This window comes from Ambystoma mexicanum, chromosome 1p (genome assembly GCF_040938575.1).
Source record: "Ambystoma mexicanum isolate Mex_15411 chromosome 1p, UKY_AmexF1_1, whole genome shotgun sequence".
NCBI lineage: Eukaryota > Metazoa > Chordata > Amphibia > Caudata > Ambystomatidae > Ambystoma > Ambystoma mexicanum.
The window spans coordinates 634,362,277-634,375,824 of NC_090921.1; positions in this window are offsets into that span (position 1 = coordinate 634,362,277).

Sequence of the window (13,548 nt, forward strand, 5' to 3'; positions counted from 1 at the left end):
TTAGATAATGTGCTCTTGTCTTTGTGTCAAGGCAATCAAGATTTGTTAACATACATTACGACCTTCAACAGACTGGTTGTGGAAACGGATTGGCCAGACGACAAGAGAACAACGCTCTTTTTCCTTGGTCTGAGAAGGGAGTTAAAGGACGTTTTAGCTCAAGTGGTGAACCCGTCCAGGGACTGTGCTGAGTACATAGACTTGGTAGTCCAGCTAGATAACAGACTGCAGAACCGTAAGGCAGATCGTGCTAGAGTATTCGTGCGCCCCAAGTAAAATGCTTCAAGGACCACCGATGTGTCGGAACCCATGCAAATCAGGGGAGTACGGGGGCTATTAACCAAGGCCGAAAGGGATAGGAGAAGACAACAACAATTGTGTTTATATTGTGGTTCAGCCAGCCATTTCCTCAGAGAATGCCCAGTGAAGCCACCCAAAAAGGCAGTAGGAGTCGCTGGTAAGGTTGAAACAGAGTCTGAGCCGGAAAACTTCTCTGCCCGGCAGGCGTAGAGGTCTGCTTGCCGAGCGTAAAGAAGCACTCCCAGACCTCGCACCTAGTTTTGCCTATGGTCCTTATAAACCACCAGCAACTGTCTCAAATGCATGCAGTCAGAGCATACATTGACAGTGGAGCCATTGGAAATTATATGGATCAAGAATTAGCTTCAAGGATGAACCTTTCCCTTTCTGAAAAGGCAACAACAGACTTAGTCACCACAGTCGACAGAACTGAAATAAGTTCGGGCCCGGTAACACACTCTAAGACTGAGATGACTCTTTGGTGCCAAGACGGTCATCGGAAAACCACAGTGTTTGACATAATCAAGGCCCCACAATTTCAGATAATTCTGGGTATGCCATGGTTGGAATCACACAATCCTTGCATAGACTGGCGTGCTAAGAGGCTGACCTTCCCAGTCGACTGTGTTCAGACTTGTTATCCAACTAAAGGACCTTTGGTCACTGGAGCGACAACGATCATGAAACCAACTAACTCGCTATCTCTGGTATATCAGGACTATCAGGATGTTTTCCAAAAGGATCAAGCCAACACACTGCCCCCTCACAGGTCGTATGACTGCCAGATCGACCTAGTACCAGGAGCACAGATTCCGTGCAGGCGAATCTTTGCTCTCACAGAACCCGAGAACCTGCATTTGAGAAAATATTTAGACCAGTATCTGGCTAACGGTTTCATCCGCCCATCCAAGTCCCCAGCAGCTTCACCGTTATTCTTCGTGCCTAAAAAGGAAGGTGACCTTAGGACTTGCATCGACTACCAAGCATTGAATCAGGGCACTGTTAAAAACCGTTACCCGTTGCCTCTGATTCCTGACTTATTGGATCAAGTTAAAGATGCCCGGATTTACACCAAGTTAGATCTCCGCGGAGCTTACCAGCTGGTGCGGATCAGAAAAGAGGACGAATGGAAGACCGATTTCCGCACCAAATACAGGCTATTTGAATACCAGGTGATGCCTTTTGGCCTTTGCAACGCCCCATCGGCGTTCCAATATTTCATGAACAATGTTTTGCGAGAAATGATTGATGTGTATGTCGTGGTATACATCAATGACATTCTGGTATACTCCCGTTCTGAGCAAGAACATGTGAAACATGTCTGAGCAGTTTTGGACAAACTTCGACAACACAAGCTATTTGCAAAGTTGGAGAAATGTTTTTTCCATGTTACTGAGGTTGAGTTCCTCGGATTTGTTCTAACCCCTCCTGGTGTGTGCATGGATTCACGAAAGGTGGATGCCATTCTCAACTGCCCGTCGCCAACCTCGTTTAAAGGAGTTCAGAGTATGCTCGGATTTGCAAACTTCTATTAGCGCTTCATTCCAGGATTCTCGCAACTAGTGCACCCCATCACCACTGTGTTGCGCAGAAACAAGCGTTTTCAATTGGCCGAAGAAGCTGAGAAAGCCTTCCAGGAACTAAAACAAAGATTCATCTCAGCCCCGATCTTGAAACACCCTTGTCCAGATCTACGATACGTGGTCGAAACGGATGCTTCCAGTTTGGCAATGGGCGCAGTCCTTTCACAAAAGGATCCCGAAACGGGTCAACTACACCCGGTAGCCTTTTGGTCACGAAAATGTACGGCTCTCAAGCTGAACTATGCGATTACGGACCAGGAACTGTTAGCCATCAAGGCGGCCTTCAAAGCCTGGCGACATTACCTCCTCTGAGCTAGACACACCATCACAGTAATTACCGATCATCGCAATTTACAGTACTTGAAGGTGGCAAAAGCCCAATCATCTCGTCAACTCCGACGGGCATTATGTTTTGTGGAGTTTGACTTTGTAATTACCTACCGACCTGGCTGTCGAAATGCAAGGCGGACGCACTGTCGCGTATAGGAGTAGACGAGGAAAACACCAATCCCGCACCAGTGCCTATCATTCCTGGTGAGAGGATTCTTGGGATTACTACGTCTCTAACATTAGAAGACGTTCAAGAGAGTATCTCTCATCTCATGGATTCCAACACCCTAAAGGATTGGCCGACCAAAAGTCCTCACCATTCGGTCACTAACCAACTACCCTATTTTCGAGGACGTCTCTATGTACCCAGCAGAGAACTTCAGGAAAAAGTAATCTCACAATACCATGACTCATTAGTAGAAGGTCATCCTGGAATTACAAAAACTGAGGCCAAGGTCAAACGACAATTTTGGTGGCCAACATGGCATAAGGACATCAAGCAGTTTGTGCTATCCTGTGGAGTTTGAGCTCAAAACAAAACCCAAAAGAAAAAAATCACCAGTCCTGCTTCAGCCATTAGACATTCCACCAACGCCTTGGCATACACTATCTCTTGATTTTATAACAGACCTTCCTCCGAGTAACGGATTCAACACAATTTTAGTAGTGGTGGATTTGTTTTCAAAAATGTCCCACTTCATCCCGTTAAAAGGACTACACTCAGCTTCAATTATGGCTAAAGAATTTCTGGAACAGATTGTCCGAATTCATGGATTCCCTGTCATGATGCCTACCCCCGGGGACCCAGATCAAGTCCAGCAACCCCAGAAGCAGGCATCAAGTTATTCCAAGCGAGCCCAACAACCCCTGCTAGGGGCTATTTGGGTGCAGTCCTGGCGTCTATGGCGCCAGGCTCATATGGAGAGTCAGTCCTGGCGCCAAAGGCGCCAGGCTCATAGATTAAAACTTACCTGATGCAGACCATGCTGCAAACCTACCTGATGCAGACCATGCTGCAAGAGCTCCAAGCCAAAAGAGGCTTGGAAGGGACAACTTTACCTAGGGACTATTTTTTACGGGTGGGGCTGAGGAGGAATACTTACCTGGGACTACTTTGGAGGCTATTTAAACCACGCCCGAAGAGCAGCACACGCTTCGCGTTATTCTGCATCCAGCAGCGTAACGCTCACCGTGCTTGCAAGTCTGCATCCAGTCTTCTGCCACGCCCGCCTCGAGTCTGGAGCTCCTAGAAAAAGGGAGAAAGAAGGAGAAAAGGTTAGAACAAGAGCAATACCTTTGATCCTTACCTGAATTCCCGATCCATCGCGCCTTCGAGCTGGAAGAAAGAAATTATTTTATGCACGTCGCCTCGCCTGCTGCAGCGCCGCGCTGAACTCACCGGCCTTTGCAGCATCTTCACATTCCACCGCATCCTTCTGCATGTTTCCGCCGCACTCCGGCACCTAAGGGGAAGATAAGAACAGCAAGGTGAGCCAAGGGAATACACAGAGGCAATATTAGTTACCCCCCATAGACTTACCTGATTTTACCACCGGGGGTACTATTCCTCTTCACGGGTCGGTGCAGCTTTCATTGCATCCTCGCCGAACCCTGGCTCCTAAGGGGAAACAAAAGGACAGCAAGGTGAAACAAAGGGACAAACAAGGGGAAACCTCCTCATCACAATAGACTTACCTGATTTTACCGCCGGAGGCATTATTCCCCGAGACTTCATACTTTCTCTCAGCGCCTGAATAAGGGAGAAATCAACAGGTTACATATGGACATTATTTTATCGAACTGTGTTGGATAATACAAATCCTTACCTGAATATTACCGGTTGCCACAAGGAACTCTTCGCTAGGGTCAAGCTGCAACCTGCAAGGAATCGGACAGAGTGAAAGTTAGACATTTGAACTCTTACGAACTACATACTTACTGCGTCTTGCCCGGAATCTCAGAGTCAGTATTGTTCTGGAACTCACCAATTCCTTCGAGCCAGTGAAGCAACTGGTTATCTACGCGCCCCTGCGCTCAATGCAGGATGGAGAGCTCATCTTTCCAAATCATCATGTGAGACTATAAGAGGGGACATCAAAGGTGATCAGTGGGGAGAACAGCGGGGGGGGTTAACGCTCAACTCCACGGGTGGTTAACTCCCTTTCTCCATTTGCAGAAGAATATTCCTACGGGCCAAGCAAACGAAGCTTGGTGGGCCAGTCCAGTCCGTCATCTCGGCACTATGCGTCACATTGGTGGAGACCGCAGCTGTCCATTTCAGATCGACGCCCCTGTGGGAGCCAGGTGAGCGTAACAGAACGCGAAGCCTACCCACAAATTCCCACCCGAGCGTTATCGATATCTCAGAAACTCACCAATTGGCCCAATTACTAGGGGAACTGAGGGCTGAAGTGCATTCCGCCCATCAAGAAACCAATGCTCTTAGGAGAGAACTGATTTTGTCAAAGGAGCGAACTGATGACCTTGCTAGGCAACGACTGCAAAGCCAGGCTGGACAAGCACCCCTACCAGGTCCCGGGTGAAATCCAGCTCCTGTGTCATCGAGTAACCCTGTGCAAATAAACCTACCAGGAAATATTCCATTATCTCCGCCCGAACGCTTTGCCGGAGATCCCAAAAGTTTGCTGTATTTATGAACCAAGGACGCTTGCACTTTTTATGCAGACCTGGAGCCTTCCCAAACGATCAAGCCAAGGTAGCCTTCATATTGTCATATCTCAGCGGCAGTGCAGCTGATTGGTCAATTCCACTAGTTACTCAGGATGACCCAATTCTTCTGGATTTTCAGGGCTTTCAAATGAGCATGGAAAGACTATTTGCCCGGCACTCCCAAGGACAGGCCCTGGATAACGAACTTTTGTCCCTACAACAGGGTAACCAGGACCTTCTATCCTACATCGCGACATTTAATAGGTTGATAGTGGACACTGGATGGCCTGAGGTAAAATGAATCACGTTATTTCATCGAGGGCCTCGAGGAGAACTCAAGGATGTCTTGGCTCAAGTCGTGAACCCACCTTAAGACTGCGCTGAATATATAGACTTAGTGATCCAGTTAGATCACAGACTTCAGAACAGAAAGGCTGATCGAGCCAAGTTTGAGAATCGGGTGTTGGTCAAAACCCACGCTAACCCCAAAGGAGCAGATGCTTCAGAACCCAGGCAAATCGGAGGGGTTAAAGGACCCTTAACCCAGAAGGAAAGAGAAAGGAGACGGCAAATGCAATTGTGTCTATATTGTGGAACTTCTGGGCATTTTCTACGGGATTGCCCTGTAAAACCACCCAAGAAGGTGGTAGGAGCTGCTGATAAAAGCCATATGGAGTCAGACTCGGGAAACAACCACGCCCGACAAGCGTAGAGGTCCGCTTGCCGAGCTTGAAGAAGGATACTCAGACCTCGCATTTCATCATACCAATGGTCCTCGTAGATCCAAGGCAGCCATCGCGTATGCACGCAATAATGGCATACATTGATAGCGAGGCCATAGGAAACTATGTGGACTACGAATTGGCTTCCAGGATGAATCTACCTCTCTGCCAAAAAACCACCTCAGATGTCATCACCACAGTCGATGGAACTGAAATTGCCTCTGGGCCTGTAACTCATTCCACCGCAGAGATGACACTATTGGGTCAGGATGGGCATCGAGAGACTATTGTGTTTGATCTAATCAAAGCCCCAGAGTTCCAAATAATACTGGGGATACCTTGGTTGGAAACACATAATCCTTGTATTGATTGGCAAGAGAAGAGAATAACCTTCCCGGATTGTGCACAAACCTGTTACCCAAAGAAAAATCTGAATGTAGGCCTGGCCACAGTAACCACAGCAGTCGTGCAACTACCTCCAGAATACCAAGAATTCCAGGATGTCTTCCAAAAAGAACAGGCAAACACCTTACCACCTCACAGATCATACGATTGTCAAATCGATCTCATACCCAGTGCACAACCCCCTTGTAGCAGGATCTACGCCCTTACGGAACCTGAGAACCTTCACCTACGACAATACTTAGATCAGTACCTTGCTAATGGCTTCATTCGCCCATCCAAGTCCCCTGCATCTTCAACTTTGTTCTTCGTGCCCAAAAAGGAAGGTGACCTCAGAACATGCATAGACTACCGCGCATTGAACCAGATAACTGTTAAGAACCGATGCCCATTGCCTCTGATCCCTGAACTACTAGACTAAGTGAAGGACGCTTGCATATACACTAAGTTGGATCTCCGGGGGGCATACCATCTGGTACGTGTAAAAGAGGGCGAAAAATGGAAGACTGCTTTTCGCACTAAGTATGGGTTATTCGAATACCAGGTGATGCCTTTCGGGTAGTGCAATGCACCAGCAGCCTTCCAATACTTCATGAACGACGTCTTTCGTGAACTCATTGATGTCTGTGTTGTCGTAGATATCGATAATATTCTAATATACTCCTCTTCAGAATCCGACCATGTGGAGCACGTCCGAGCAGTCCTTGAGAAATTGCGCCAGCACAAACTATATGCAAAACTGGAAAAATGTATTTTTCATGCCACAGAAGTTGAATTCCTTGGGTTTATCCTGACCCCAAGAGGAGTCCAAATGGACTCACGAAAGGTGGACTCAATTCTTAAGTGGCCATCACCAAGTTCAGTTCAGTTCTAATTTTTCCTGTTTCCCAGTCGTATTTGTTGCCATGTTTCAAGGGGTCCAGAATTTGGCCAGCAGACAAACAGCCTCATTATGGTTTTTCCGGTATCCCAATGGTAAATCCAGTGGGATACCAGCAAATGGTAATAACGTTACTGGTGCTTGGAATGCCGGAATAACCGGCATATTCCAAGTGCCGGCAACGCAGTAATTCCCCATTCTATAGAGTCCCAGTTGACTCCATAGGGGTACATTGCCAGCATTACTGGCGCTGGCAAGACCGGTGCCAGTAATACTGGCATTTCTTGGTGGTGGGTTGCCAGAAGGACCGGCAGCTCGGAGCTTCTGGCAAATCCAGCCACCCCACCACCAAACCTGTACTCTGCCATTCTGTAAACATGCCAGTAAATGGATTGAATCTTAGAACAGTATTGTGTCGCGCACATTGCGAAGGGGTATGGCTCCCTTCCCCTGTTAGTAAAGTTTCAAACAATACTTTCTCACACAATGTCAGGACGTCCATTCTCAGATAGCCCGGGGGAATGACTCCCTTCCCCGAGCCTTTTTGGACCTAATTGCCGGTCCAGGTTACCAGCAGAATTATTCCCTTCTCCTGGTATCTTGCTATCAGTTCCTTACAACCAGGGGGTGACTCCCTTCCCCTGGTCTTCTTTTCATTAGGGTTCACACCTACATAACCCAATTCTAAGTGTTAGGAGGGTCTCTCTTCTTCTGTGATCTGGCCCCCTTGGTTTACTTCCCTGCTAAGTCCTACCACAAGGAAGATGACTCGCATCACTTTCTTGCTTTGGGTCCCAGACCCTGGTTTTTCTTCTTCTATGAACTGGCCCACTTGGTACACTCCAGTGCCAAGTAATGCCACAAGAAAGATGACTTGTATCATGTTTAGGGTCCCTGACTCTCGTTTGGCTGTCAGTGGGTTTATCCCTGCCACTGTGATGAGGTACACTCCCTTTGAAGTTCGCTTTATGGTGCTTGGGGTCCTCAACCATTCCATGGCAGTCAATGGACTTTGCTCCACCAGTGTGATGAAGAGGAGAAGGTTTGCAGGCTTTTGGCCCCTGCCGCGCCACCCAAGCATTAAGATTGCAAAGGGGCCTAGGGGCAACTGCATTCACCTTCTTGGTAAGCCGCCCCACATCCCCTCCAAGTCTCCCGTGCTATCCTTTACCTTACTGGGTGTTTTGGCACGTTTCCGAGGCTTCCTGGGATGGTGGGCATTTGGTTTAGCTTCACTGGCATCTTGCTTTCTCTGCAGCTGTGCAACAGCGTTCCCGGCTGCCTTCTTTGTTCTGTGAGGGGTCAGAAATGTGAGGTGGACAATCTGGTAAAGGGTTTTCGTAAAATGCCATTTCATTAACTCAAAAGGGTTTGATAAACGCCTCACTATCCCTACCCTGAAGAGGATTTCCCTGCCTATCAAAATAAACTAAAGGAACTCTAACAAAAGGAATCTGTCCCTCACACTTTTACATATAAAAAACATATAAAGGGAATATTTGGCGATTCAAATATATAATAGAAACAACAGTTTTCGGTGTGCGAGCAGTGTGTCTGGTGGAGAACTGTTGGACAGACCGCTGTGCTTTTGCTCCTTTTGCTTCGTAAGGATAGTCCGCTTTCTACAGCAACTGAAAAAGTTTCCAGCTTCCATCTACAAAAACACTGCGCATGCGCGGAGCGCTGCGCGGTGTGCAAGCAGTGTGTCTGGTGGAGAACTGGAAGACAGACCGCTGTGCTTTTGCTCCTTTTGCTTCGTGAGGATAGTCCGCTTTCTACAGCAACAGAAAAAGTTTCCAGCTTCCATCTACAAAAACACTGTGCATCCGCAGAGCGCTGCGCGGTGTGCGAGCAGTGTGTCTGGTGTCGGGTGGTGGAGTCGCGAGTAGCGATAAGCGGGTCCTACCCGCTTTTGGCTTCTCCCCTTGTGCAGTGAATTTACAACAGTACTGTCCAAATCACTTAACTCACACACGCCCGAGTATAACCTGCCCAGGCCGTCTACGAAAATAAACACAACGTCCTGCAGCCTCGTACCTAGGACCTAGCTTTTCTCTACTCTTCCGGATTTGCCACTGCCAATATGGCAATGCCCATTCCAACCGAGGCAACCCTTGAGAAATGGTGGCTTCGAAGCGACACCCTCTCAAATGAATTTGGGGGTGAAAGTCTCCTGTCGGCTGTACCCATGATTGCTTTGGATAATGACTCGGAAATGAGCCTGGCTGTGGCGAATCTACCTAAGATAACGGCAACTCAAAAATCTTTATGGACAACAAAACGCCATCAGACAACTACATCATTCTGCTCTAAATTAGGTGGCGAAGATAAAATGGGACAAGCGTCGAGGTGTGGAGCAGATATATCAGTCCAGGGGGGATTTCTGCCCCCCCGCGGACATCTGGCAGGCGGATGGTGAGGGCGACGGTAAGAGCAAAAGTCAAAACCAAACGGCTGTCATGGAAGAAGAGCGAGTGATCGATCAAATAGATCTACAGACCCCCATCTGTTCCACCGTATTGACGAGTGGTCTCTTGCCCGAGGCGGTCGGAGGACGGCCTCGGCAGGAACCTCAACGGTGGGGGTCGGAAAATGTGTCTCTCGCTTCAGAAGACTCCCGGCTACTCCAACCTCAAAACCCCCTGACTGTGGAAAACAGGGTGGAAAAAAAAATTGGAGATACCGAGAATCAGGTACCTCCACGAATAAATGCCCAAACGACAGTACTCATTCACAGAAGCACCAATCCACACAGTGGAAATCAAATACTACTTTCTCCATCAAACCGGCCTCTAAGATTCACCTCTGCATCTCTTTGGCCTCGGACCAAGAAGATTTATCTATAATTTACGATCTTAGGACCTCGGATGAGGAAGCGTTTGAAGCTTGTTCGTCAAAAAAAGAAAGACCTTTGACCAACCTCCAGCGCCCATACGGATGGTGAATCAGACCCAGAAACCTGAAGACTTGGCAAATGTGACCACCCCTAAAGATAAAAACCCAATCTTGGCAAAGGCTTCCCTAAAGGCTCAGGGAATCTGTAAACAAGTTGAAAACGAGCCCGCCTTCCCTGCAATAATGGAGCCAAACACAAAAGGACTGACAAAAATAAAGTCAACTCCAAAAAAATATACACGAAAAAACAAAGAAAATTGGGACCCAAAAACCAAGGGAGTGCAAAGTGTCTTTCAACTCCCCTAATATCGTAAATAATACTTTCTGAACCAACACAAAAGGAAGCTGGATCATGATTCGGAACTTTCTGACGCAGAGATCTTGGAGGCGGTACAAGACCCCTTGCCTGTAAGCAAAGCCAGAAAGACCAATCAAAGTTTTTCAAGGCCGGACCCAAAACCAAAGGCACTTGGCCAAAAGGAAATGATTGTTGAAAAAAACGACAAGCACAACAGCCCAGGACCCTTGTGCAGAGCTGCCCCCTCAACTACCAGCTCCGTCAAGCCCTCATAGCAGCAGTGAGAGGCCTCCTAGGTTAGAAGCAAAGGAAACATTAGAGGCTCCCCGGACTCAGGGGGTAGCTAGTCTTCCTCTGCCAAATACTCCATTAGAAGTATGATGTTCTCCGAAACAGGCAGCGGGACAAATGGAAGATAGACACGCATGGACTAAAGCCCATATACCAGAACCCCCGCAAGGCCGCAAAACAGAAGAAGAACTTCGTGCACAAGATTTATTACTGTCCACAGATAGAAGAAGTATGGACACAGTCTCTGTACATACTAGTGACAAGGGCTTTCACACGCCGGTCTCTAGTCGAAGACTTAGTGAAATATCAGCGCCTGCTCAAAAGGACTCCCCCAGCAAAAAAATAGATCTGCTGCAAATAATGTCATCATTTACAATAGCATTAAACCCCTTCGCTAAGCTCTACGAGTCCATCAATGAAACTCTCAAAGATAACACCTCCATGTCATCGGCAATGCTGGCTAAATTGACCTTCATTGAAGGCTTTATAACAGCCTTGGACAGAAAAAGCATGTATCACAGGCGACTATGGAGAAAAAAATTGCCAAATTGGAAGCCCAACTTATGGAAAAGCACAACTCCGCTAAATCCCATTACCTTCAATCTCTATTGGCTCACAGACTAGTGAAGGGCCTATCCATAAGGATTTGACACCCATTTTTGGAATAAAACCATCAGGGAACCCATCTGAAATATCTGAATCGAGGACCAAAAAAGAGCGAACAGAGCAGGTGTTGCGAAAAACTAATCCAACTCAAACTCAACAAGCTAAAAATGCACTGATACTTGAACCAAACAAAACTGAAGAAAAGTCATCCCATCCACTGCTGGTTTTAGGTTCCGGAACAAAAGGAAAGAAGCATGAAGAGACTAAAGTAAGGAAAACTGAACGCTCTCAAATTATTCCATCTGCTAAACCAGTTCAACAGCTTATGCCTACATCTCCAAAAACAATTGAGCAATTTCAAGAAAATAGTGATCTAATGAACCTGTCCCAGCACCACGATAATTTAGAAGATTCCCAAATCATGGCAATATCACCCCAACCAGAAGCCAAATCAGCTCTAGCAGCCGTAGCAAAAACCATCCTATCGAATGACTCTGAAGAAGAGGAGGATGACAAAGAAGCTCCCATACAAAGGCACCGGAGAACCGAGGCTGTTGAGGACCAAACGGAACCCAAAACTAATTACAAAACGAGCCTCAAAGATCAAAGACAAAATAAGGTGATGATCTCAGAAAAACAAACTGAACAACGTGAGATCGCCCGAAGGCCCACAAAGCACATAGAAAACTCATGGGCGTCAAAAGGATCAAAGGAACTTGATGAAACACTTGCAGGAACTACAGTCTATAAAATTGAACAAACGTCATCTAAAGAAGGGTACATGGTCCTAAATGGAAAAATGGTTCTCAAAACCATAGCCAAAATTAAGAATTTACAACATCTGACGACATATGATGTCAAGTTGGTGGAACCTTATCACTGGGACCATAGAGCAAAAGCATTCATTCATATAAAAAACGAAGCCCTTGCAGAAATCACCTCAGAAGTTTCCGAAGATTTGCATAAATTAGGATTTGACTTGTTCTCAGTTTCCAAACAGGCAGGAAAGCAACCAGAAAAGGAAATTCAGAAGAGGGCTTCTCCGGCAAGGGCCCATTACATCTCAAGAACTGAAGCATTGTATAATCAAAATCGCAGGCAAGATTCCTCGAGGAGCAAAATTATTCAGCATCAGTTGCCGAGCAATGGTCACGAATACATCGATCGGAGAAAAGTAGACAACAGGTTTGAATCATCATCAAAATGGGAAAACATCAGTCGGACACCGCATCACCGAAACAACTACAAAACCATGCGGACCCCAACAGACAGAAACAACCCTATTGACAAATGGGACGACTCCACGAAAAATCAAATGTGTCAGCAAAAGCGAAATGTCTCAGAGGGGCCATGGAAGTGGTTGGCGATCCCATAAGAAATAGCAACGAACAAGAAGTCCTTTAGAGCTTTCGATGTCTACAGAGAAATTGACCCTCAAATCGGCCAATAAAGAACTGGTTATGGCATCATGGAACACTAGAAGCTTCAACCATCTGACTCGCCCAAGCGACTTAAACTTGGGGAGTTTCGATATCTTGTGTTTACAAGAAACCTGGCTAACAGACCCTCCGACATTAGATGGATTCTCAATAGAAATTTCTCCAGCTTATAGATCACTATTGGGAAGACCATCTTCGGGCCTTTTAACGGCTATTCGCACAGGCTCAGGGATTACGCTGAAAACTAAAATCATTGAAGCATATGGTATGCTCGGAACCCTGACCTCATGGCAGCGCTATGACCCTGGGCAGGCTGCATCGATCACTTCAGACCTTGCGATAATGAACCTATACTGGAACCCGGAGAGAACTTCATCCAAAATCTTTTGCAGTACAGTGGCTCAAGCATCAAGCAATCGACACCATCACCGCAGACTTCGACATTGATAATCTCATAGTTTGCGGTGACCTAAATGCTAAATGGAAAACTCCTGCAATATCTGAAAAACCACTGTCGACATACTCTCTGGCAGACAAAAGAGGTTCTGCATAGTCAAAGTTGATGAAATCAAGAAACCTTTTCAATGCAGCCACGTTAAAAGACTACGAACCCCAGATTCCTACGTGGGAAAGAGATAAATCCTCTGCTACCTTGGACTATATCTTTGTAACTGAAGGTCTGATTCACTTTGTTACCTCTTTCAAAGTCGTGAAAACTCTGGAAAGCGATCAGAATTAGCTTGGGGAGCACATGTACCGGAAAGGCCCATATGCGCTTCAGAAGTAGAGCCAAACAAGCAACAATCCCGACTGCGCTTTACGGCTGAGAACATCAGAGCCAAAAAGGCCAGGTTGAGTACGGATCCTCAGTTCAGAACAACTAGCACAGTTGCTAAAAGACTAGATTACACACCCCTACTGTCGCCCCACAGGGTGGCCTTCTCAGGATCAAGGGGTATGAAACCCGCACATAATCATATCTATGACTGGTTGGTGGTGACCAAGAGACGTGAACTAAGAAATCTGAAAAACTTCGCAAGAAGGCACCAAACAGCAGATGCATGGTCCGAGTACCAAAAGGGTGCAATCCACTATAAATCGTGGATAAAACATCACGCAGCGAGCCTGTATC